Consider the following 22,614-nt stretch of genomic DNA (forward strand, 5'->3'; position numbering starts at 1 on the left):
AGTACAAGAACTAGGGGCACCCCGGGTGGCTCAGCGGTTTAGCGCCGACTTCAGCCCAGGGCCTGATCCTGGAGTCCCCGGATCGAGTCCCACATCGGGCTCCCTGCATGGAGCCTGCTTCTCCCTCTGCCTGTGTCTCTGCCTCTCTCTCTCTGTGTCTCTCATGAACAAATAAATAAAATCTTTTTTTTAAAAAAGTACAAGAACTTTTGATATTTTGATTATTTATGTTAGTTGAAGGTCTACTGAAATGTAGGAATTTCTAATTTTTAAATGTTTGGTGGCAAGATGGGAATTCCTTGAGAGTTTGCTGCAAGCAGCTCATTGTTTTTTATCTTGATTTTTATTCATTAATTTGACTTATGGTAACACTTCTTGTAATCCACGGGACATCAGTCATATTTATATAATTAAGGATATGTATAGAGCAAGTCCACACAGTTTGTGGTCTCCATTCTATCCCTTGTTGCCATCAGCAGTGGCATGTCACCCTTAGAGAAGGAAGGATAATTAGCCTGACCCACAATTTCTCTTGGCACATTCAGGAGCATGGAATTTTACTCCAAGCAGGATGAAAGCTTTGTGTCAGGCTTTCATCCTGCTTGGATGTATTTTTGCACTATTCCACACCAGGAAACTTGGTGGAAGGGAAAGAAAGGTGTCAGGCTGGGAAGGCCACGTGTGAAGTCTCAGCTCTGTCACTTAGCCCTCTCAGTGCTATGAACTGGAAAGTGATAGTGTCTTCCCTGACTTTCCCAGCATCTGAGCCATAGAGGAAGCTGAAAGAGGCAGAAAAGCCAACTTATAAGCCATTCTTTTGTGATGGAAGATCATACACTTTTTTTTTTTTTTTTTACAGTTTAAAATGACTCATCATACCTGAAGCCTGTTTGTCCAGAAGACACATTTGATCAGATCCAGTCTTTGGAAGACCCATTCTGAAATCTCCCACTTTGTGTCCTGAGACTAGGAACCCAGCGGTAGAACTTTGTGGTGAGTTGTCCTTTCTTCCTTCTGAGGTTCTATCTCCCTGTGCCAGTTGGGGGTTGTATCCATCACTTCCTTGTTTAATGGTCTATTCAAGACATGTTTATCAGTACCAGCTGTATGTCAGTTAGCTGAGAAGAGCTGAATGGTGAATAAAACAACTGTCTGTACTCTTGTGGAGATAGCAGTGTCATGAGTGAATGGCAGTGCAAAGGCCCAGGGGCAATAAAGGGCTGAATGCATGAAAAGTGGTTGTTTAGATGCAAATTGGGGAGAGGAGGCCAGGGCAGGCATTCACAACCTTATAGGCTATGGATATGGGTTTTAAATCTTATGAGCAGTGGCCAGATAGCAGTGGCATATTTTAAGTAAGAGAGTGACATGATCAAATTTGCCTTCTAAAATGATTATATTAAATTTTGCATGGGGATGAAGGGAGTGTAGTAGCAAGGAGCATTCGGAGGCCACCATGTAGTCTGGATGCATAGCCGTGGTGCCTCAGACCAGGGCATTAGCAGTGGAAGTGAAGGACACTGGAGAGCTTCTAGATGCATTGGGGCAGTAGGATTTGCCAGTTGCTGTGATGGGCTGGATGGGCAGTGGGGTGAGAAGGGGTGATAAACATGGCTTTCAGATTGCTGGCAGAGATGACATAATGGAGGGGAAAGCCCCACTTCCTCAGATGAGAAAGATCGAAAAAAAATCAGGTTTATGGGTAAGATTCAGATTCAGTTTTGGACCAAAGCTCAGTTTTGAGTTTGAGCTACACCTAAACATGAGGCAGAGTTCAGGAGAGAACTCAGGGCTGGCTTACTCATTCTTTTACTCACTATTTGGTTTGAGAGTTCTTGTGTTGAAGCATGATTTAAACACAAGGCAGTGATTTACACAATATGATCATGAGATGACTTTACGGGGTAAGAATAACAGTTGCTTCTTTCTGCAAAAGGCTTTTGTGTGGCAAGTGGCTGCCTAGGCAGTGGTTGCTATGGTTGTTAGTCAAGCATTTTGTGCATTTAGCAGAAGGTGAACCATGTGAACTTTTGATGCCCCTGCCTAGGTGTGGTATTGGGGTTGGTCCTGATAAAACAATGGATCGGAGTCTCATAAACAGGATGGTGGTGATGATGATGGTTATGGTAGTGATGGTGATGGTGGTAGAAATCATAGTGATTGTGGTAGGGCTGGTGATGATGTACCACTGGACTCAGCCAGTATGTGTTCAGTAGATTTAAGTTCACACCCAATCCCCTGATTTCTATTTTATGTGTTCATTTTTCTGGCAGGAGGCAGAAAGAGTCTGTGTGTGAAACTCAGCTGTTTCAGATATAGGATATGTTCTTGGTAACCATTTGTTCTCATTACTACGGAGCCAAAAACATTTCATCATTCACTTAGTAAATGTAGGGCCCTTGGAGGTGGGAATATGCCTAGAAAATATTTCAAAAACCCTTTCTCTTTCATCATTATCTATATAACAGTGTCTGTTTCTTCAGTGGATATCATTTATAATGAGAGATGTTTATCTGCATGCCTTCAACAGACAAATTGTGTCATTAAGAATACTTTCAAAGAGGATGTTCTGAACTGAGTGATGTAGGTTATTACTGGTGTAAAATTCTTTCAAATTCATTTATTTTACATGGCCTATGAGGCCCAGAAGTCACTCTGTTCTCTTAGGGGTAACAGGCAGATTATTTCAAGAGCTTAATACTTTTTTGAATTTTTTTAAAATTTTGGTTGTTCTGGGGTTGAAAGCTACAGAGAGGAGTGATATGCCTGTGTGTGAATCTTTCCTATATTTGGAATGGGCTGATCTTTTTAATTTTTTTCTGATAGATTGTTGGCTGCTTGGGATTGCAGATGCATCATTAAGTTATTGCATTTAAATTTAGCTCTTGTTCTCACTCTGGAAGGGAATGGAATGTTTGAATTATTTCACCACGAAGGGAGAGCAATTAGAACATAGATCCTCATGACTTTTTGAAACAGGAGGTCTGGTCAGTGAGCCTAAGTGAGGGCTGTGCATATATCTGACTCAGAGGAGGAGATTCGCTGAGAGTTTCTTCAGTCTGCAGGAGGTTAAAATGGCCTTAAACATACCTGAACCATTGCCAGGGTTTGGGCTCTCCGAGGGCAGCATTTTACATATAAATCTGTAGTGGTCTTTGCTCTCAATACTGGCAATTCCATCCTTCAAACAGGAGTTGGGGCTCCTCTGTGTGAATAAATCATTAAAATATTTATTCCCTGAGCTGGGGGGAAGTTATGTCACCAATGATACTTGCACAGAGGTTGAATTTGTGTCAGCATCTTAAAAATCATATTCCTTTGTCAGATGTTAAGGGCAGGAGGTGCTTGTTGGAGTCTCATGTCACGGGGTGTGGAAAGTGAAAAGCTGATACCGTGTAGGATGTTCCCATTCCTACCCCGTCAGCAATCGCTATAAACAATCGGGTGTCCCCCTCTCTGGATTTGCAGACTTGCTCCAATGTGAACACAAATACACACATAGACGCAGTGTCTTGGTATATGGACAAATATGTACACACAGAGTGGGGTCTGTATGGATGTGTGTACACGCATTTATGCATACGTGTGTCCAACTACATACATACTCTGCCCTGAGATTTTTACAATCAACTTTTCATGACTCAAGCAGTAAATTGATACATTTGATTTGTAAAAACTCAAGTGTCTTTTTACTCTCTCCATTTTACTGAGTTAACCACTGTCAACAATTGGGTCCTCTGGACACTTTCCTACATATTTACATGTGTATGTGTGTGTGCAGCCACAGAAAGTCTGTCATAATTTTGTATGTGCTTTAAAGAAAACCATATGGATTTTATGCAGATTAGCATTTTTCTGTTTTTAGAATATTTCACAGAGATCTTTCCATATTAGTATATTAGCATGCTACATCATTCTTTTAAAGTTTCTGCATATTATCTAGTGGTATTCCTATGCCATAGTGTCTTGGCTTAGTCCTTCCAGAGCAAACCTGGGATGGGGATTCAAGTCAAAGTGGCTTAGTTGCATCAGAAAGGATGAATACTTAACATTTACATCAACATGAATGCAATTGGAGGGTATTATGCTGAGTGAAGTAAGTCCATCAGAGAAAGACAGTTATATGGTTTCACTCATATGTAGAAAAGAAGAAATAGCACAAAGGATCTTGGGACAAGAGAGGGAAAACTGAATGGTAAGTCATGAGAGAGGGAGAAAAACCATAAGAGGCTCTAAACAAATAGGTTGCTGGAGGGGAGGGGTCTGGGGAAGTGGGATACCTGGGTGACGGGCACAAAGGAAGGCACGTGATGAGATGAGCACTGGGTGTTATACACAACTGATGAATTATTAAACAATACATCCTGAAACTAATGATGTACTATATGTTGGCTAATTGAATTTTAAAAAATAAAAGAGTTCACATAAAAGTCAGACAGGAGGGCCTAAGTAATATCAAGACCTATGAGGTTCCCATACAGGACCTCTTCAGATTATTCTAAGCCTCAGTACCATGTGCTGGTTCAGGCCAGATTCAGAGACAATAAAAATTATTGTTAAATAGAAAAAAACCCAAACCAAAAACCAATGTAGCTTAGTTGCAAGGTGATGTCTGGAAACTTTGGGAGGGCAGCAGCGTTAAGGGGGAGAAGCCAAGCAACGATGGGAGGAAGTCAGCGTAGGGCATGCCATCCAGCTGGTGTTCACTGTGGATAGTGGGGCTCTCCCGTCCTGTGGAGGGGCCCCTGGAGATAGCCAGGCACACCCTGGACTCACCCTAGTTGAAGGATGAGGGTCTGGGGTGTTTATCCACTGCCAACACCCTGCTGCTATTGGTGAGGTGGACTTCCAGGTGCATAAACGTTCAGTTCTTGTTTGCCTGCAGGTGTTGGTGGTGTTACTATGCATGGAGTTAACAGTAAGGGACACTGTGTGGTCTGCCCCTGCTGCTGAGTGCCTGACATGCTAGCCTTTATTAACATGCATATAGTCAACTAACTGTGATCAGTTATCTAGCCACAACCCTAATCACGTGTAAGTATTACCAGCAGTGCTGCAGCAACATCTTCATCCACACTTACCTGTGTACATGTTATTCTAGGACATGTGCAAAGGTGCATATGTTTGTACATGCATTGAAATACATAGAAAAGTTGAAATTTAAAACGAGGAAAATGTGTGTATTTTCATCATAATCTGCTTTTTACTTTTTATTTATTTTTTAAGGATTTATTTATTTATTTATTTATTTATTTATTTATTTGAGAGAGAGGGGGTGGAGAGCAGATGGAGAGGGAGCGAATCCTCAAGCAGACTCTGTGCTGAGTGCAGAGCCCCACCTGGGGCTCAATCCCAAGACCTTGAGATCACAACCTGAGCCAAAATCAAGAGTCGGATGCTTAACTGACTGAGCCACCAGGTGCCCCATAATCTGCTTTTTAAATTCAGTCATGCATTACTAATCTACTCAGTTGCAGGGACTGCTCCATATTCATGCGTGCGTGTGGACTAACCTCCTGACTGTGTACATACATCATAGGTGTTCAGTCAATATTTGTTGAAGCCAGGAGTCATTGATGTGGGAAGGAAATGACCTATTTGTATCTTGGAAGATTGGCCTACACCATCTGTTCTTTAACTGCGTCTTGGATAAGTGGTATTGCTCCTTCCTCCTGGGGTTGCTCAGAGCTGGGAGCTCTTGCAACAGCCACTGGGGTTGGAGAGGGAGCAATTTTGTCTTCTCTGCCTCTGGGGAGCATTTTCTCTGGATGGGTCCTGGATGAGCTGCCAGGCCATGGCTGTCGGGTTGGTGATGGCAGTGCCTCAATCCAGCAGCCAACCCAGTATTTCCAGAATGTTCTACAGGTTACAGAATAGACAAAAACAGGCAACGGGACCCAAGTACAGTCCTGTATTTCCTGGGAAAAATATAATTATTTTTTAGAAAAAAAATGTAACTATCACGTAACCAATAGTTTCATGGTGGCAATATAAAATTTCCTTTTTCAGTATCTTTATGTCCATAAAACATATATTCTTGTTTAAAGAAAAAGAATAAGTTAATAGTTGGTACACAGAAATGGAAAAACTTGTGATGTCTGGGTAAGTGCCTTGTGAGCTGCACGGCCCCCATGCCCCAGGACCACGCCAGACACATCCCTCAGACATTGCCGTCCACAAGGTTCCAGGCCTCGCTTATGGTCAGGGCTTCAGGACAGACTGTCTTGGCATAATGTTGTTTGTGTGGAAATGTCTAGGCAAAACGGCTCTTAATGTCATTATTCTTCATGACTAACACAATTATGTATCTTAAATTCCATTTCTTTCTTCCTTCCTTCCTTCCTTCCTTCCTTCCTTCCTTCCTTCCTTCCTTCCTTCCTTCCTTCCTTTCTTTCTTTCTTTCTTTCTTTCTTTCTTTCTTTCTTTCTTTCCTTTTTAATAGACAACTCAAGATGGAATGGGCTCTGTTGATACCAAAATCTTAGTGCCAATTACAGTCAAACAATCACTGGTGCTGCTCTGGGCCTGTCAGGGCATGTATGTGATACTGACGTACCTTCTGTGTGCTTGGCCCGTGCAGTAATGGTCCTCGGCTGGCCTGCAAGGGCAGTGAAGAACAAAAGGGAGTGCAAATATGTTTGGCAGGGGCTTCAGGAACTTCTATGAAGCTCACAATTTCAGCTCTGGCATATGGGTCTTGATAGCGTCTGTTTCACTCTGGTCTCTTGGCAAATCCAGACCCTGCAATGAAGATTACTTGGCTCCTTTTTTCCTACAGAGTAGAGAAAGGAGGCTGTGGATGTAGCTAAAAGGTCTTTGGGGGCACTCTGCCCTGTGCTATTGTATTTATCAGAGAGACTTAATGACTGGTAGAGTTGAAGAGAGAGTAGTGTTAACTTCAGGAATGGCTTGATCCAGGAGCTCAAACAATGTTTTGGGAATGAATGTCTGTTTCCTCTGTGTTGGCTTCAGTTTTCATAAGAGCCCCTCAATCAAGGACTTAGAGTTCACAGGCCTGGTGCTATTTCCCGACCATCTTGACACATCTACAGTTAGGCTCAAGAAAGGTAGGCAGAACTTTGTACCATCACAGTGTGGGCTTCCTACTTTGTGGTCATGAAGGAGATCCCCCCAAAGTCTATTACCTTAACACTCATCTTTAAGAAGTGCCATTTCCTGAATCCCTGTGATCAAGTTCAAGAGTTTCCAAGTTCCTCTAAGGTTCTCTGTGGAAGAGGGATCATGCTCCCTCTTTATTGTCAGGCTACCTCTTCCTCCTGCATAGCCATTTTTGCTGCGGCACACCTCTCCAGCCAGCCAGCCTGCACTTGTAGGTCCCAGGGATCTGGGTTTGTAGGTTCCCATGTGCTCACTGGGCTGCCTTGGGTGGTCCATTCTGGATCCCATGGAGGTCTGCTATGGGCTGAACTGAATTCTCACAAAGATGTTGGAGTCCTAATGCCCAAGACTTCCAAGCGAGCACAGTGTATGACTATATTTAGGAGAGAGGATCTTTTTAGAGGTAATCAAGTTAAAAAGAGGTCATTTGTATAGAACCTAATCCAATCTCAAGGACTGGTATCCTTATGAAAGGGGAAGTTTGGCTACACAGACAGACATGTGCATGAGAACACCATAGGAACATGAAAGCAGAGACCATACTGATGTTGCCATGAGCCAAGGAACGCCAAGGACTGCTGGCCATGACTGGAATGCCGGGAGACGGGCCTGGACCAGACTCTGGTCCTCAGGCCTCCAGAACTGGGACATAACACATTTCTGTTTGTGGAGCTGTGTTACGGCAGCCCTTGCACATGAATGAGGCTCTGGTGCCAGCAGCATGATCTAATTCCATCTCAAGAAGAGGAAATTTCTAGCAGAAGCAATGGGAATGTGAGGCCCAAGGAATTGAGGGGGCAGGTGTAAAGGGATGGTCCCTCTGTGTGGTCCTGCCCGGAGGAATCTGCTCAAACCACTGGTGTTGGTCTTTGGGTCCCTTGGCTCAAGACCTAAGTTCAAGGGGCTGGTGTTCAGTCAGCAGGATGTGGCTGGAGAAGCAAGGGTGAGGCACCTCCACTGCCATTCTCAGCAGAGCCTTTGAAGCACAGCCATGGTGCGGGGCTAGAAGGAAGGTGAGTGGAGCCCCACAGTCCTGTAACCCTGTTGTCATGAGGACCCGGGAGCCTTTTTCTGTTTTCCTGCATTGAATCACCAGGGTCAGGGGGCAGATTGCAGAGAAATGCCATCATGTTGTGTGTGGCCGTGAGTGGGGCCCATGATACCTCCAAGAGCCGGGGTAAAGAGGGTTCCATCCCACAGTGTGCTACCCACAGGCCGCCTCCTTAGTGATGCTGTCTGGTCACCATGTCTAGCCCTCAGTAGTTTTGGATCTGCAGTCCATCCAGGGCTTTTCCCTGTCACCAATTAGTAACCAGGCAACAGCGCATTTGCTACCGCAGATGCCGTCAGCAGGGCCCAGCCAGCTGCCAAGTACCAACAGAGGGGCCTTGGGTTCTGAGAGGAGACTCATAAGGGAACATGACCACTGGTGGAGCTTAATGTTTAACCTGTGGCCGCGGCCTGCGTCTGGTTCCCATGACCACGCAGCGTTGTTAGATGGACTAACTATCCACTCCAGAAACAAGTGGCCATGCATCTCCCACCTCACATTAAAGCATCCCAGGTGCCTTGATCCAGGACGACAGCTTTCTAAAACCTTCCCTTCATCTCGTTCCATATCGGGTCAGCATGGGTTGACTCCTGTGCATGAGCTCCACTCTGCAAATGAGAGGTTTAGGGTTCTTAGGATGATGTGGAGGATCCCATGGTAGGTAAAGGGCCCCATCAGCTTGGTTCTGGGAGAGACAGACGCACACAGGCTGCCCATCATGAACCACAGCGATTCGTTTTGTGCAGTGAGTAGCCCATTTCATGGCACTCTATGCTACCAGAAAGTATGTCTGTCCATCTGTCTGCCTGCGGTTTGTGTGACCTGCTGGGACATACACTCCATGAGGGCAGGGGTACTGTCTTGTTCCTCAGTATTTCCAGGAATGGGAATGTTGCTCTGACACAAAGCGAGCACAGAAGCTTGTTGAGTAATTGGGTGACAGATTGAACATGTACGAACATACCGGAAGACGTACTTCTTTTTCCAGTTTTGTCAATTTGATGCCATGATCTGCAAGTAGCTTCCTGCTAGGTAATTATGTTTTCAAACATTGTAACTGTCTCAGCAACAAGCCTGTGAACTTGTGGCTTTTAGATAGAAACTCCTTTCTGGTGAATGTCTGAGGTGGAGGCTCAGACTCCCTGCCTCCGCACCTCTGCAGATGGGCTGTGTGTCACCCTGACACTGGGTGTGACTTGCGGGTCTCCTACACCCTGTTCATGTACAGCCTTCCACACAGCTCCTGTTGCTGGGATTCTCACTTTAAGGTCATTTACATTATGAAGTATAAAAAAATATTTCTATCTCCATGCTTTCGGAGAAAGCTTTATACTTTCAGTCCTTTGTGAAATCCCATCACCTTCAGGATGTTTTTTCAAACGTGTCCACCCCGGGGTAGGCAGAGAGCTGCAGCTCACGTTCCCTGGGATGAGGATCGCCTGCTGAACACACCCCACACTGGGGAAGTGTAGGACGGAAAAGCTAAGAGGAGAGGAGAGGGCAGGTGGGCGGGGAGTTCCAGTCACTACCCAGAAGCTGTCCTGCTCTGCAGAGACCATCCTACCCTCATGAGATCTGTGACTTGGGAAACTCTATGCCCATTTTACTTAGAGTGCTTCTTGCTAGGAATAATAGAAACTTCATTCAGCGTGGCTCAAACAGGGAAGAATACTTTGGGAGACACAGGGGAAGGAAGTCCAGGTTCGGCACAGGCCTCCAATGAGGTCCATTACATCACCTATTGGTTCCCCCTGTTTGTTGCTCTCCTTCCTGCCTTCCACAGGGCTGGCTCTATCCTGACATCTATGCTCCCAGGAACTGCAACGCGGTAGCTGTGATGGGCTGCCCTCTGCACATCCACCCCCCAGATAAAGGTATGTTCAAATCCTAAGCCCCAGCCCCGTGAATATACCTTATTCAGAAATAGAGTCCTTGCCAACATAATGAAGCTGTAACTTAAGATTGGGGCAGGCACCAAATCCAAGGACTCATATGTTCTTAAGGTCATGCAAAGACACAGAGACAGGGTATTTATCTCTGTTCAAGTGGATAAGTAGAGATGAGATGGAGTTTTGGGTTTCAATGGATGGCTAGCCACAACTTTTGTTTTCAGGTAAGGAACAGTCAACTCAGTCTGACTTAAGCAAAACAGGGTATTTATTGAAGGAATGATTTTAGGAAAGGTTGGATTCAGAGACTGAAGTGGCATCATCAGGATTTATAATCTCTTTCCGTTTCCTGCCCCACCTTCCTTCTGTACCAGCTGCCTCTCAGCACACTGTTCCCATGTGGTGGCCACTAGCAGCTCTAGGCTGACCTCTTATCCTTGCAAACTTAAGTGGGAAGAAGAAGCTGTTTCTTACTGATGCTTCAACAGAAGTCCCAAGATCGTCCCTGATGGGACATGCTTGGCAATCAATCTGAGACATAGTCTGTTCCTTGAACAATTATTTGGCTGAGGACAGGTGGCACTTTGGCTAGGCTGGGGTCATGTCCCCACTGTGGATTGAATAGAAGAACAGAAAATTCCCAGAGGGAAATTGGGATATTAGAACCAGAAGGATTGGGAATGCATGCAGAGCAAACCAAGACAGATTCTTCATAGAAATAAATACACCGGGTTGGGTGACCAAGAAGGGCTTCCCGGAGGAGGACTAGAGGCCCAGGAGAAGAGGGAACAGTTCAGTTATCAGACATTACACAGCTCCTGCTCTGTATACTGTGGAAGATTTAGGAAGGAGTAAGGCATATTCATTCATATCAGAATGAATCTGATATGGTAAGAAGGCCATATGGGTTCAGAAAAGTGGTAACCACTCATGCCACTGGCACAGGAAGAAGGTGGGTAGCCAGCATGATCGTTAGGGATGGTTAGAGCAGGGAGTTGGAAATCTAGGGGTTTGGAAGATAGATAATAATTTCATTTGTTTCACAAATGTCTATCTATGAGGATCACCACCTCCATGACCTTTTCCCTATCTGTTCAGCATCTTTCCTACCACTTACAATACAATTCTATGTTATTTACCATTAACGTGTTAAGTCTATTTGAGAAAGAAACTGTGTATCACCAGACTGAGTGGGACATCTTGCTAGAAATACAAGGTAAAAAAAAAAATAGTTAAAATCAACACAAGGAAGCCAACATGGTTACTCAGATCCAGCTGGATTCTGGTTACTGAGATCCAGTGCACGGCTTCAACCCAGATGTTACAGAGTCAAATACGTTTCAGCTCCAACAGAGTCCTCCTCATTGAAAAAAATAAATAGTAGAGAGACTATAAAAATAAGCAGCACATGCTGTTTATCTGTAAATCAATGATTAATGAAGTGTGTACCTGAAAACACGTTGGGTACAGAGAAGGAGCCATCCCATCCCCGCCATATGCCTTTCCTTTGGTGAAGGGGGGTATGGCTCTCATTTCAGCTGAAGGTTCGGGAAAGTGGGCAAAGAGGGCTCTTAGCCATGTCAAGCATTTAGGTGAATATGTAGGTTCTGACATTCACAGCAGGTGCCTTCCATCCTCAAAAGTCTACAGATAGACCCAAGTCCTGAATTAATAGGATTTGCACAAATTCAATTATTTCTTCAGAGCACGCACAGCTTATGTTGTCTGGACAGCTCAGAGATATTGTCCAGGGGTTAGAAAAATGTGGACTTATTAACTGATCTGTAGATCTCTGAGTCTTTTTGGAACTTTAAGAAGCTCACAGATACCTAAAGCAATTTTGCAAATGAAGAATTAATGATGTTCGCGGGGCCCTTAGTTAGCAGTTTCTTTGCCCATCGCAGTATCAGCCATGGGGCTTAATCTATTGTCCAAATAATCATTCATGCCTCTTATAATCAGCACTCAGTGTTTCCTCTTAATTACATCCACTGCTTCTTTAGCCAGGTCAACACAAAAAGTCCGAGAAAATCAGGTTAAATGTTAGACTGTTAATTACCCTTTAAAAAAGAATGGATATGTCATTGGGAACATCTTTCACCCAGGGCTGGGCCCTGCTTGGGTGGGTAATATGAAGACCTACTCTTGTAGGGACATTAGGAGGTCCTTCCTGGCATTGGCCCCCTCTGTCGGCAGAGGTGCAGACCTGGGATAACAGAGGACAGACCAGAGAGGGCATCTCCTCGATTCGCCACCCCCACCCCCCCAGGGCAATGGGGGAGAGACGCACGGATGGCTTGCACCCACAGTTCTTCTGGGACAGATGAGCCTCCAGGGCAGTGGTGTCATATGCAGGGGGTGCTGAAAGTTTGCGAGGGCCGGCCCACAACTCTCTGAGTTTCTCGATTCATGAGACTCAAGGGAAGCAGACTCTACCCTGATGCTACAGACAGAATATGTGGCCTGGGCCAGCTGCCAGGTGCCTTCTGCCCCTCTAGATGCTGTCAGAGCCATATGTATGGCCTGGGTCAGTCCAGTCAGAGCAGCTTTGGGGATTGTTGCCACGCTGCCATAAAGGTATACTCCATCTCCTGCTGGATGTGGATGAGAAAGCTGAAAATGCCTGGATCTATCAGCAGCTAGCCTGGAATCATGTGGGGAGTGAGGTATGGAAGCCAGCTCTGAGGAAGGCAGCCTCGACCCATGGGAAGAAACTGAGCATTGTTATCCAAGCCACTTGATCTAGCCCTACCGGAAGCCCTTTGCGTTGCTCTTAGCAACTTAAGATGTCATAACCAACACACACGAGACTGCCGACCTCTTGCCTATGGCACACATCTCTGATTCTCCACGTGCTCTTTCCTGCCAAGCCTGGTCTCAGCCTCTGAATCCTCAGTGCTGTGCTCTAGGCAGTCTGTAGCATTAAGTCAAGCTGACACAGGATGAGACCTGTCACTTCTGCCCACAGATGGAACTGGTACATCCTTAGAGCCAGCGTGACCGAGCTTGTATTGAACTCCTAGCTCATACCCCAGGGCAGTGTTTGCTAGGAAAAAACAGTGTAGTCTGGTGAAGGGAGACATGCTATCTGCACGTGGACAGACCTGGATTCAAATCCTGGTTGCATCTCTTACCAGCTACGGGATGAGGGCTTAGGCTTCAGTGTCCCTGAGTCTCATGTCCCTTCATGTTCACAGATGGGGTTTTGCTCTTCCTTTGGAGGAGTTCAGTGCAGCAGAGCCTGGAAAGGCCTCGAGGCCAGGCCTCCCTCCCAACTCCGCGAGTAGCAATGGGGTCCTAGCACCCCAGCCTTGGGCTGGCAGCTGACACCAGGTCTGGGGGACCAGAGTCCATAAGAGCTACAGTCCTTCCCTACTGGGCAGGGCTTTGTCAAGTTCTCTGTGGCCTCCATGCTGGAGAAGAGCTGCCCCTTCTTTGCTTCTGCTTCTTCTGGTCCTGTTTCCTGTCCAGCTCTTTGCCTGCTGCTTCCTGGAGATATAGAAAGAGTGTGACCTTGTCTTCCCACCTGAGCGTGCTCTGACCTGCATGAACCAGGCAGGGCAGTTCCTAGGCCTCTGCCTATCTCATTCACTGCTGCCTGGAATAGCGCCTGGGTCATACAAGACATGTCCCAGGCCTTGACCGACTGGTGGATGGATTTACTGTGCCCGTTTCCTTAGATGTTAACACCTGAGGTTTAATGGATTTAACAATCTTGATGGGCACTGAGGGGGGCACTTGATGAGATGAGCACTGGTTGTTATACTATATGTTGGCAAATCGAACTCCAATAAAAAGATATACAAAAAAACAAGAGACACTAAAAAACAACAACAACAACAATCATGCTCATCATACAAGACTTGAGAACAAAAGGGTGATGCTCAGTAGATGCCGTTGTAGCTATTATTCTGGTAATTCTGCAACAGCATCAGCCACAAGCCCTACTGATGATGGTGAGAGCCAGAGATGGCAGTGAAGGGATGGAGATGGGGCAGCTGGTGAAAGGGACCGATGTGCACATGCACACGTGTATGCGTGTGTGTGCATGCATATGTGTGCATGTGTCTGGTCCTCTTCAGACATCTGGTATGGAAGAGGACACCCTGGACGGCTGCCAACCTGTCCTATGGGACACGTGTAGGGTATCTGGTCTGTAATCGTAGACATCCTCTGCTCTTGGACATAGAGCACAGTCTGTAGGCCCCTTTAAAAATTCAACATATTTCTGCGTGTGTGCACCTGAGTGCTTCCCTCTCCCGACAGGTAGTAAGATTCACGCCTGCCAAAGGGGAGACATCAGATGCCTTTGTCCAGAGCCCAGGGTCGGGGACAGCTTCAGGGACGGGATGCTCACCTGTGGGGCCTCCCGGCCTCGCTGTTCTGGATGCGTCCACAGGGTCTTGCAGCCACGTGGGCAGAGGTTTGAAACCCATGCTCCTCCCCTCGGGGAGATGCCTATTGCTGGGCACGAAAAATGGTGTTCCCAGGATTTATTAGGCTTCTGTGTGCAGTTCCCCACCTAGATCCCTGTGTCGTGTTCCGTATGCTCAGGCAACACACGTGCCTCCCTGCACCCCTCTCTCCCCCTCCTGTAATGACACACAAGTCCCTGTACCTCCTGTTCATGCTCCCCCGGAGCGTGTTGCCTTGTGGATTGCAGCTAGGAGCTTGCTGTGTTGTCTCCTGGACACATGGTGGGGGAGGCACGGTGTTTTCGGAGGCCCCGCTGGCCCTGTCCTCACGCTGCCCCAACACTCTCCCGACGGATTCCTTCAGGTCAGCCCCGAGATGCAGCCTCTTTCCACCCAGGTGCCCACAGATATGGTCTTCTGAAGGACTGCCACTTGCCCCAGGCGGCTGGAAACATGGAAGCCCTGTCTGCCCGTGGGGAGCTGGTATGTTCATGCCAGAGGTGGGCGGGGGCCTTCTGTGAGCCCCTCGGGGTTCGCCAAGGCAGAGATCGGAGAGGGCTGGAGCAGGAGGCCCTTGTGGTCATCGGGGTCAGTGCTAGGTTCTGGAATGGTGGAGGGGAAAAGGGAGGACTCGGTGCCGTGGTGAGCGAGAAGGAGGCCGTCCCACCACGAGCCTGGCCCCGCCGGACAGCCCTCCTGCCCTTCATCTTACACAGCTTCCTCCAGGTCTTTCCAAACTGTCCGGGTTATGTTCTGTGGTGGAATGCACGGGTCTTGGACGGGTCTTGCACACCTGTGTGCGTGCAGATCACCTGTGCCATTGCAGTGGGGTGGGGTGGGGGGCGGTCAGAGGTGCTGCTACTGCAGGTGTAATCAGGGAAGAAGGCTCAGGAGATGGACTGGGAGATGTGGGACCCAAAGCAAACTGATGAGCATGTATTCTCCTCAGAGGCATTTGGTGTCTCGTTGCAGAAAACAAGGTGACAATCAGAGTCTAAAATAATCATGTGCTGTTTATTAGAAATGGCCAGGGCTGGTTGCCAAGGCGGCCAAGCCCATGATGCTCTCAGGCATCAGGACACCTCCCGGGAGGCTCTGCTTCCTCATGCAGCTTGCAGGCAGGCTTGGTGTGTAGGCGAAGCGGGGCAGGAAGTACGTGTCTCTCCTCTGGGAACCCTGGCTGGGGTGGGGAGGGGGGCTGTGCACAAAAGAGCTCTCTCCTCTAGGCCCACAGCTGCCATTCCTGCAGGCCCACTGGCGAGACCGGCTCCTGGCTGGTGATGGGAACTTGGATTTTGGGAAGGTCTTCACCATCCCCTAAATGAAAAGAGGGACTCATTGTGTCCAGACTGTACTTAGCATATGGTCCGTCCTGACCACCTGCTTTCCCTTGGGCAGTCTGGAATTTCAGATGTGCCAGGTAAGGGGTTCCAATGTGACCATCCCCCCCAAAGGTCCTGGGGCTGCATCTCTCGAGGTGCATCTTCCCTGCATCTTCCCTGGTGCAGCTCCTCACGTATTGTCACAGTTGAACATGACTCCATTGGGAGAAGATTCTGGAAGCTTTCTCTGACTTCCCTCACACTTGGCCCCATGCACCTTTGCCTGTTGCTGATTTTGCTCTGTGTCCCTTTGCTGTTAGAAGTCACAGCCATGAGCCCAACTGTATGCCGAGTTCGGTGAGTCTTGCTGGGGTTCTCTGTGCCCCAGGGTGGTCTCCACGACCCTGACACAGGGCTTCTTTTCATTTGTGGAGGAGCTGGCTCAAATCATTTCTGGTGGGGATTTGTACATGGCAGAGAATCTGGCCTACAGTGACCCGTGCCTTCTGGACCTGACGGTTAGCCCAAACCAAGCAGATAAGGGAGTGGGAGAAAAGGCGGCACCTTATAAAAAATCCAAAATGATTTTTTTAAAGTTATATAAGTGTAGGGCACCTGGGTGGCTCAGTTGGTGAAGCGTCTGCCTTCAGCTCAGGTCATGATCCCAGAGTCCTGGGATCGAGTCTTGCATGAGGCTCCCTGCTCAATGGGAGCCTGCTTCTCCCTCTCCCTCTGTCCCCATACCCCCACTCCTCTGGCCTCTCTCTCTCTCTCAAGTAAATAAATAAAATCTTTTTAAAAAGTTACTTAAATGTAGATGAAAAAAAAAATCCTCCCCTGGCCAACTGAAATACTCCTTGGGCCACACTTGAGCCTCTGATGACCTGAAGGTGAGGCCAATGGCACCTGCTCTCCAATTGGGACAGACTTACCAGTCATCCAAGGCAGGTGCTCTACTCACCTGTCTTCTCTGGTCAAGCGATGTGACCGTGCTCAATGGCCAGAGGTGCAGTGTGACCTGTCCTAGCCCCCGCCCTGTCGAGCTGTCTCTGGAAGACTCTGGTGAACACCTGATTACTGAGGGTCCCATAGCCTTTTTGGGAGGGATCTCCCAGGACTGTCCAGGAGAGGACTTCTCAGCGGACACACCAGACTGGCTTTGGGTACCAGATGGCATCCAAGGACAACCTTCCCCGACTTCCTTCTTCCTCTGGTTTGGAGTCATCCCTCAGAAGAGCCCTATATGTTGAAGAACTTCTCATCCAGAACATGTAAGGAGCTCATGGGTAGGCAATGGGCAGACACGCATCCTATGTCTGGTTTCCCAGGCACGAGCTCTTCATAAAGTGTGCAATTCATGGCATTTTGAGCAGGAATCCAAGACTTTCTATCGTGTGTGCCAGGGCTAGAATAGAGGTGTCTCAGGAAAGGTGGTCAGATGCAGTCCCAGACCAAGGGCCTTCTAAATCATGACTGTGTAAACCTCCTGAACTTCCCACAGCACCCTCCCCCACCCCAGCAGTAAATCCTGCCTCTTAGGGGGTGGCTTTGCTGCCAGCACTGTTAATATCTATAATTTATAACTACGGTGAGGGCCTGGATCTGGCAGCCACATCTTTCAGCTGAGGACCAGAAGGCAGCATTGAGGATAAATAAAGCACTGGATGCTCAGTCTCCTGGTGGAGTCGAGGATGCAGGGACCAGGGAAACAGCCTGGGCTTTATGCATGTCACAGGCTGCAGCCAGAGAGACCAGGAGGAGAAGGCGGATGAGGGGAGGGGAGTGAGTTCTGGGAAGTCTCGCACTTCTGTGTCTCCCTGGGCCTGGGGCCCATCACTCCCGCACTGGCCCTTACTTACTGAGCGCTTGGATCAGATGATCCCCACTACCCTTTGGTTGAATCTTCTATGAGCCAGTCTTGCCAGAGATTTCTAACAAGTATGTGTTCCTACAGCATCACAGGCATCCTGGGAGGGCAGGTGGTTGATGCAATTTATAAGAGCATTTTGCTTGATTTCTTAAAAATAGAAAGAAGATTGATCTTCTATTGAGGTATAATTGACATATAACATTCTATTAGTTTCAGGTGTGCAATGTCGTAATTCGATATTTGTATATATTGAGAAATGATCCCCTGCAGCAAGCCTGGTGGACATCTGTCACCACATAGTTACAGAATTTTGTTTCCTTGTGTTGAGGACTCTTTCAGCTACTTTCAAACACACAGTACAGTATTACTAACTATAGTTAATAATGACATCATTTATCACTTTGGGGTTCATGGGTCACAAAGTGTTCATCATTAATTTCATGTAGATTGCCAAGACATAAGATTTTGTTTTTACCCTTTTGTCTTGTCTTTCCTTATCAAAGAGGCAGAGGTTCACTGATTTAAAATATCTATTAAGTATCGACACACATAGTCAGGTTTTTTTTTTGTTTTTTGTTTTTTTAGAAATTATCCAACTGTGGCTCACGCAAGACATTGTAGACCCTCCCTGCTACAAACAAGTATGAACTTCAGAGATGAAGCCAGAGGCAAGCAGAGCAGACCTGAGAGGAGGAGAAAGGGGGGTGGTTAGGGCCCCAGGACTGGGGAAACAAAATATCAGCAGGACATTTTATGTTCCCCACCCAAAGGAAGGAGGGGACCCAGACCTGGTGTTTCCTGAGCTCTTATCTAGCATCTATTGCTAGATAAGTGCAGCCAGGGCAGCAGAAGGCAGCTACGCTTCTTCTGGATGGGATGGGGTCCTTCCAATGGGACCAGGGAAGCCCTGCACCACAAGCCAGGGCCTAGACCAGTAGTCCTGCAGCAGTGAGTGTAGGGGGGCCAGCTTTCCATCCTGCATAGCCCGATTCCCCTTATCTCCCCTGGCCAGGGTCTTGACCGATCCAACAGTTACCTGGGTGCGGAGGAACCTCTTCAACCCTGTGGAGCTGGGACTGCCCTCTTCCACCCCAGACAGACCCAACCTCACCAGGTGGCCTGACCTGGAAAGTCCCTCTGACCCTGCAGGGTTCTTGAAACTTCCCTCAAATGCCCGGAAATGCCAGTGTTGCCAGGAGGCTATTTGCAATGGCTGGGTGGGCGCCGATTGCACAGGTCCAAGTAGAGCTGGCTTGTGTAGGATGATGTAAACAGGTCTATAGCTGGCAGCCCTGCTCGCGTCCAAGCCTCTCCTCCCATGTGTGCCTTGGTTCCATTGTAGCTTCCTGTCTATCCCTGTTGCCTGTAGTTTTTTTTAGTACTTTTTGAAAATTTTATTCACATTCAATTAATTAAATACAGTGTATTATAAGTTTCAGAGGTAGAGGTCAGTGATTGGTCAGTTGCATATAACTCATCACATTACTTACCCTCCTTCATGCCTATCATCCAGTTACGGTGTCCCCTACCTTCCTCCCCTCCAGGAACCCTGTTTGCTTCCCAAGTTAAGAGTCTCTCATGGTTTGTCTCCCTCTCTGATTTCACCTTGTTTTATTTTTCCCTCTCTTCCCTTATAATTCCGTTTTGTTTCTTAAATTCCTCAGATGAGTGACATCATGATAATTGTCTTTCTCTGACTTATTACACTAGTTCCATCCATAGCATTGCAAATGGCAAGATTTCATTTTTTATTTTTTTGATGGCTGAGTAGTATTCCATGTTGTGTGTAGTTTTGTTCAATTATTAGTCCAGGTACCTTGTCCACTCACTGGTGAAACCAAAGCATTTTCCATAGGCTCTTTCTGCCATAGCTTTTCCTCTTCCTACCCTGAGGCAAGGGAAGGTTGGGTATGTGAGCTTGGCCAGCTGGGAGTGCTCTAGAATCCTGTGTCTTTGTGGAGTGAAGCAAGGAGAACGTCAAGAGTTGGAGCATACCATCCTAGCAGCAAGTCCCTGTGTTAGGTGACAGGCACTTTCTGGTAGCTTCTTCCCTCCTATTGCTGGGCCAGCTTCTCTGCACCACCCCTTACCTGCTGCATGCTGCCGTGTTGATGGGGTTGGCTATGGTTCTCTCCTGCTGCTTGCTCCCAGCACAGTCCAGTATGTTGACCCTAGTCAGCTGGTTCTGTTGTGATCTGAGCTTGAGCAGTCATCTGGAGGGCCCCTACTCCCACCAGGGGGGGCAGTATCAGACACTCCATGAGAGTTTTTTGGATGCTCAGGTTCATGGGTGAATGCCATGTACATGCTTATCAGAGAATTTACCCCGAATCTACAAACAAAAATTAAGCTTTCAATGTCTTAGACTTCTGAGTCAGGACAAGCAGTGTTTATGCTTGGGAATGTCTGTTCTTTGTCATGGTTAGTTAGACTATTGCTTGTAGCCTTTCAACACTTCACTTTGTGTTTGACTTCACTTACACAAAAGCCATCCTCCAGCAGCAAGACCAAGATCTGCACAGGTTGTAATTTGAAAATGAGAAGAAAGTTCTAGGATACGGTTAAGTTCAGAGTCCATAGCATGCCTTGGAAATGTGCGTTTCACCAAGTGCAGACTTTCAGATGAGGTTTGGATGGGAGTGTGCTCAGCTTCTGCCTGTCTGTCCTTGAGGCCCAGCTTTAGCCTGTCCATCCACACAGCCTCCAGTCCCAGGGTCACTGCAGCCACTCCTTGATGCAGTAGGGAAGCCAAGCAGGTGAATGAATTCCTTCTTATGCACCATGCTTCTACATCTCTGGAAATCTGGGCTTCACGTCTACAACCTATTTTGGGCCTTTAGTGGTGGAAAAATAGTGAGGTGGTGGTCATCCCAGGAATAGGATGTTCTCAGTACTAATTTAAATTTTTGGAGATTTTCTTTTTTAAAGAAAATTATAGGGAAGGAAATAATACACATGCATTTCCCATCACACAGAATCATTGGGCCAATATTTTACTGTATTTGCTTCCAGTTATTTTGATTGTTTATACTTTCAAAAAGTTACACATTGCCCTTTACCTTTTAATTTTCTTATGAAAAATGCCAAACACATAGAGAAATGGAAACTATACTACAACAAACTTCACATACACAGCTCTCAGACTCATTTAAAAATTTATCTTATTTGCTAGTTTATTTATCACCTATTTTTTTTTTCTGAATGATTGCTTGGAAACACATTGTGCTACTTCATGGTTTCATCATGAATCATTTAAAAATGAGGTTATTTCCTACAGAAAGCACAGTATCATTATCATACCTAAAAATCCTTGTTAATTCCCCAATATCATCTAATATTCAACCCATAGTCAACACTTCCCAGTTGTCCCCAGGACATTTTGTGTCCTTTATTTTTATTGGACCAGGATCCAATCAAGCTTCATGTGTTATATCGGCTGCCACAATGTCCTTTTAGTCAGTTACTTGAAAACACCTTTTTCTTCACTTAACTGATTTATTGAAGACCAGATCAATTGTACACATTACTCTTTTTTTTTCATATTACTCTTTAAAATAAATCAGGCATATTACTCTTTAAAATAAATCAGGCATTATAAAAGAAGCTAAATTCCTCCTTAGTTTATAGAATCTATCCCAATACTCACCTCAAGCCCCAGAAACATCCATTGTATTGTTAGGATATTGTGTATCCTTCCAAGTTTTTAAATACACATTTACATATTATCTATAAACTTGTAAGCCTATGTCCATCTTTTCTATCCTCTTAGAAATTATATAGTTTTTTAATGTAGATTTTTCATAAATATCACATACTGGGCACAGGATTCCATAGCTTGCTCTCCTCCCTCTCACTAGGTCTTGGAGATGTATTTGGGCTGATGAAGGGTCCATATCCACTGCCATACTGGGGGGTTTTCTATTTCTCCGTGATGGACACTGCTCACACCTGCCTCCCAGAGCACACATCTGTGTCAATCCAGCTGAAACTACTGGGGATAGTCATAGGGCATGCACACGTTTTCTTTTTTTTTTTTTTTAATTTATTTTTTATTGGTGTTCAATTTACTAACATACAGAATAACACCCAGTGCCCGTCACCCATTCACTCCCACCCCCCGCCCTCCTCCCCTTCTACCACCCCTAGTTCGTTTCCCAGAGTTAGCAGTCTTTACGTTCTGTCTCCCTTTCTGATATTTCCCACACATTTCTTCCCCCTTCCCTTATATTCCCTTTCACTATTATTTATATTCCCCAAATGAATGAGAACATATAATGTTTGTCCTTCTCCGACTGACTTACTTCACTCAGCATAATACCCTCCAGTTCCATCCACGTTGAAGCAAATGGTGGGTATTTGTCATTTCTAATAGCTGAGTAATATTCCATTGTATACATAAACCACATCTTCTTTATCCATTCATCTTTCGTTGGACACCGAGGCTCCTTCCACAGTTTGGCTATCGTGGCCATTGCTGCTATAAACATCGGGGTGCAGGTGTCCCGGCGTTTCATTGCATTTGTATCTTTGGGGTAAATCCCCAACAGTGCAATTGCTGGGTCGTAGGGCAGGTATATTTTTAACTGTTTGAGGAACCTCCACACAGTTTTCCAGAGTGGCTGCACCAGTTCACATTCCCACCAACAGTGTAAGAGGGTTCCCTTTTCTCCACATCCTCTCCAACATTTGTTGTTTCCTGCCTTGTTAATTTTCCCCATTCTCACTGGTGTGAGGTGGTATCTCATTGTAGTTTTGATTTGTATTTCCCTGATGGCAAGTGATGCAGAGCATTTTCTCATATGCATGTTGGCCATGTCTATGTCTTCCTCTGTGAGATTTCTGTTCATGTCTTTTGCCCATTTCATGATTGGCTTGTTTGTTTCTTTGGTGTTGAGTTTAATAAGTTCTTTATAGATCTTGGAAACTAGCCCTTTATCTGATATGTCAT

The 22,614-nt window shown here is 46.3% G+C and overlaps 1 protein-coding gene across 4 annotated transcripts in view; it reads left to right on the forward strand.

The window, feature by feature from the left end:
- The window catches only part of RIMBP2 (RIMS binding protein 2), a 224,486-nt gene that overhangs the window by 49,894 nt on the left and 151,978 nt on the right, over nt 1-22,614 (forward strand). For 3 of the 4 annotated variants that reach the window (XM_072802119.1, XM_072802121.1, XM_072802120.1), the window contains one exon: nt 860-993. The gene's annotated coding sequence lies outside the window, so the exon portion shown is untranslated. Of the gene's footprint in view, nt 1-859; nt 994-9,953; nt 10,045-22,614 lie in introns of all 4 variants that reach the window. The other variant, XM_072802123.1, reaches the window with a different exon arrangement.

Source organism: Canis lupus, chromosome 27 (genome assembly GCF_048164855.1).
Source record: "Canis lupus baileyi chromosome 27, mCanLup2.hap1, whole genome shotgun sequence".
In the NCBI taxonomy this organism is placed as follows: domain Eukaryota; kingdom Metazoa; phylum Chordata; class Mammalia; order Carnivora; family Canidae; genus Canis; species Canis lupus.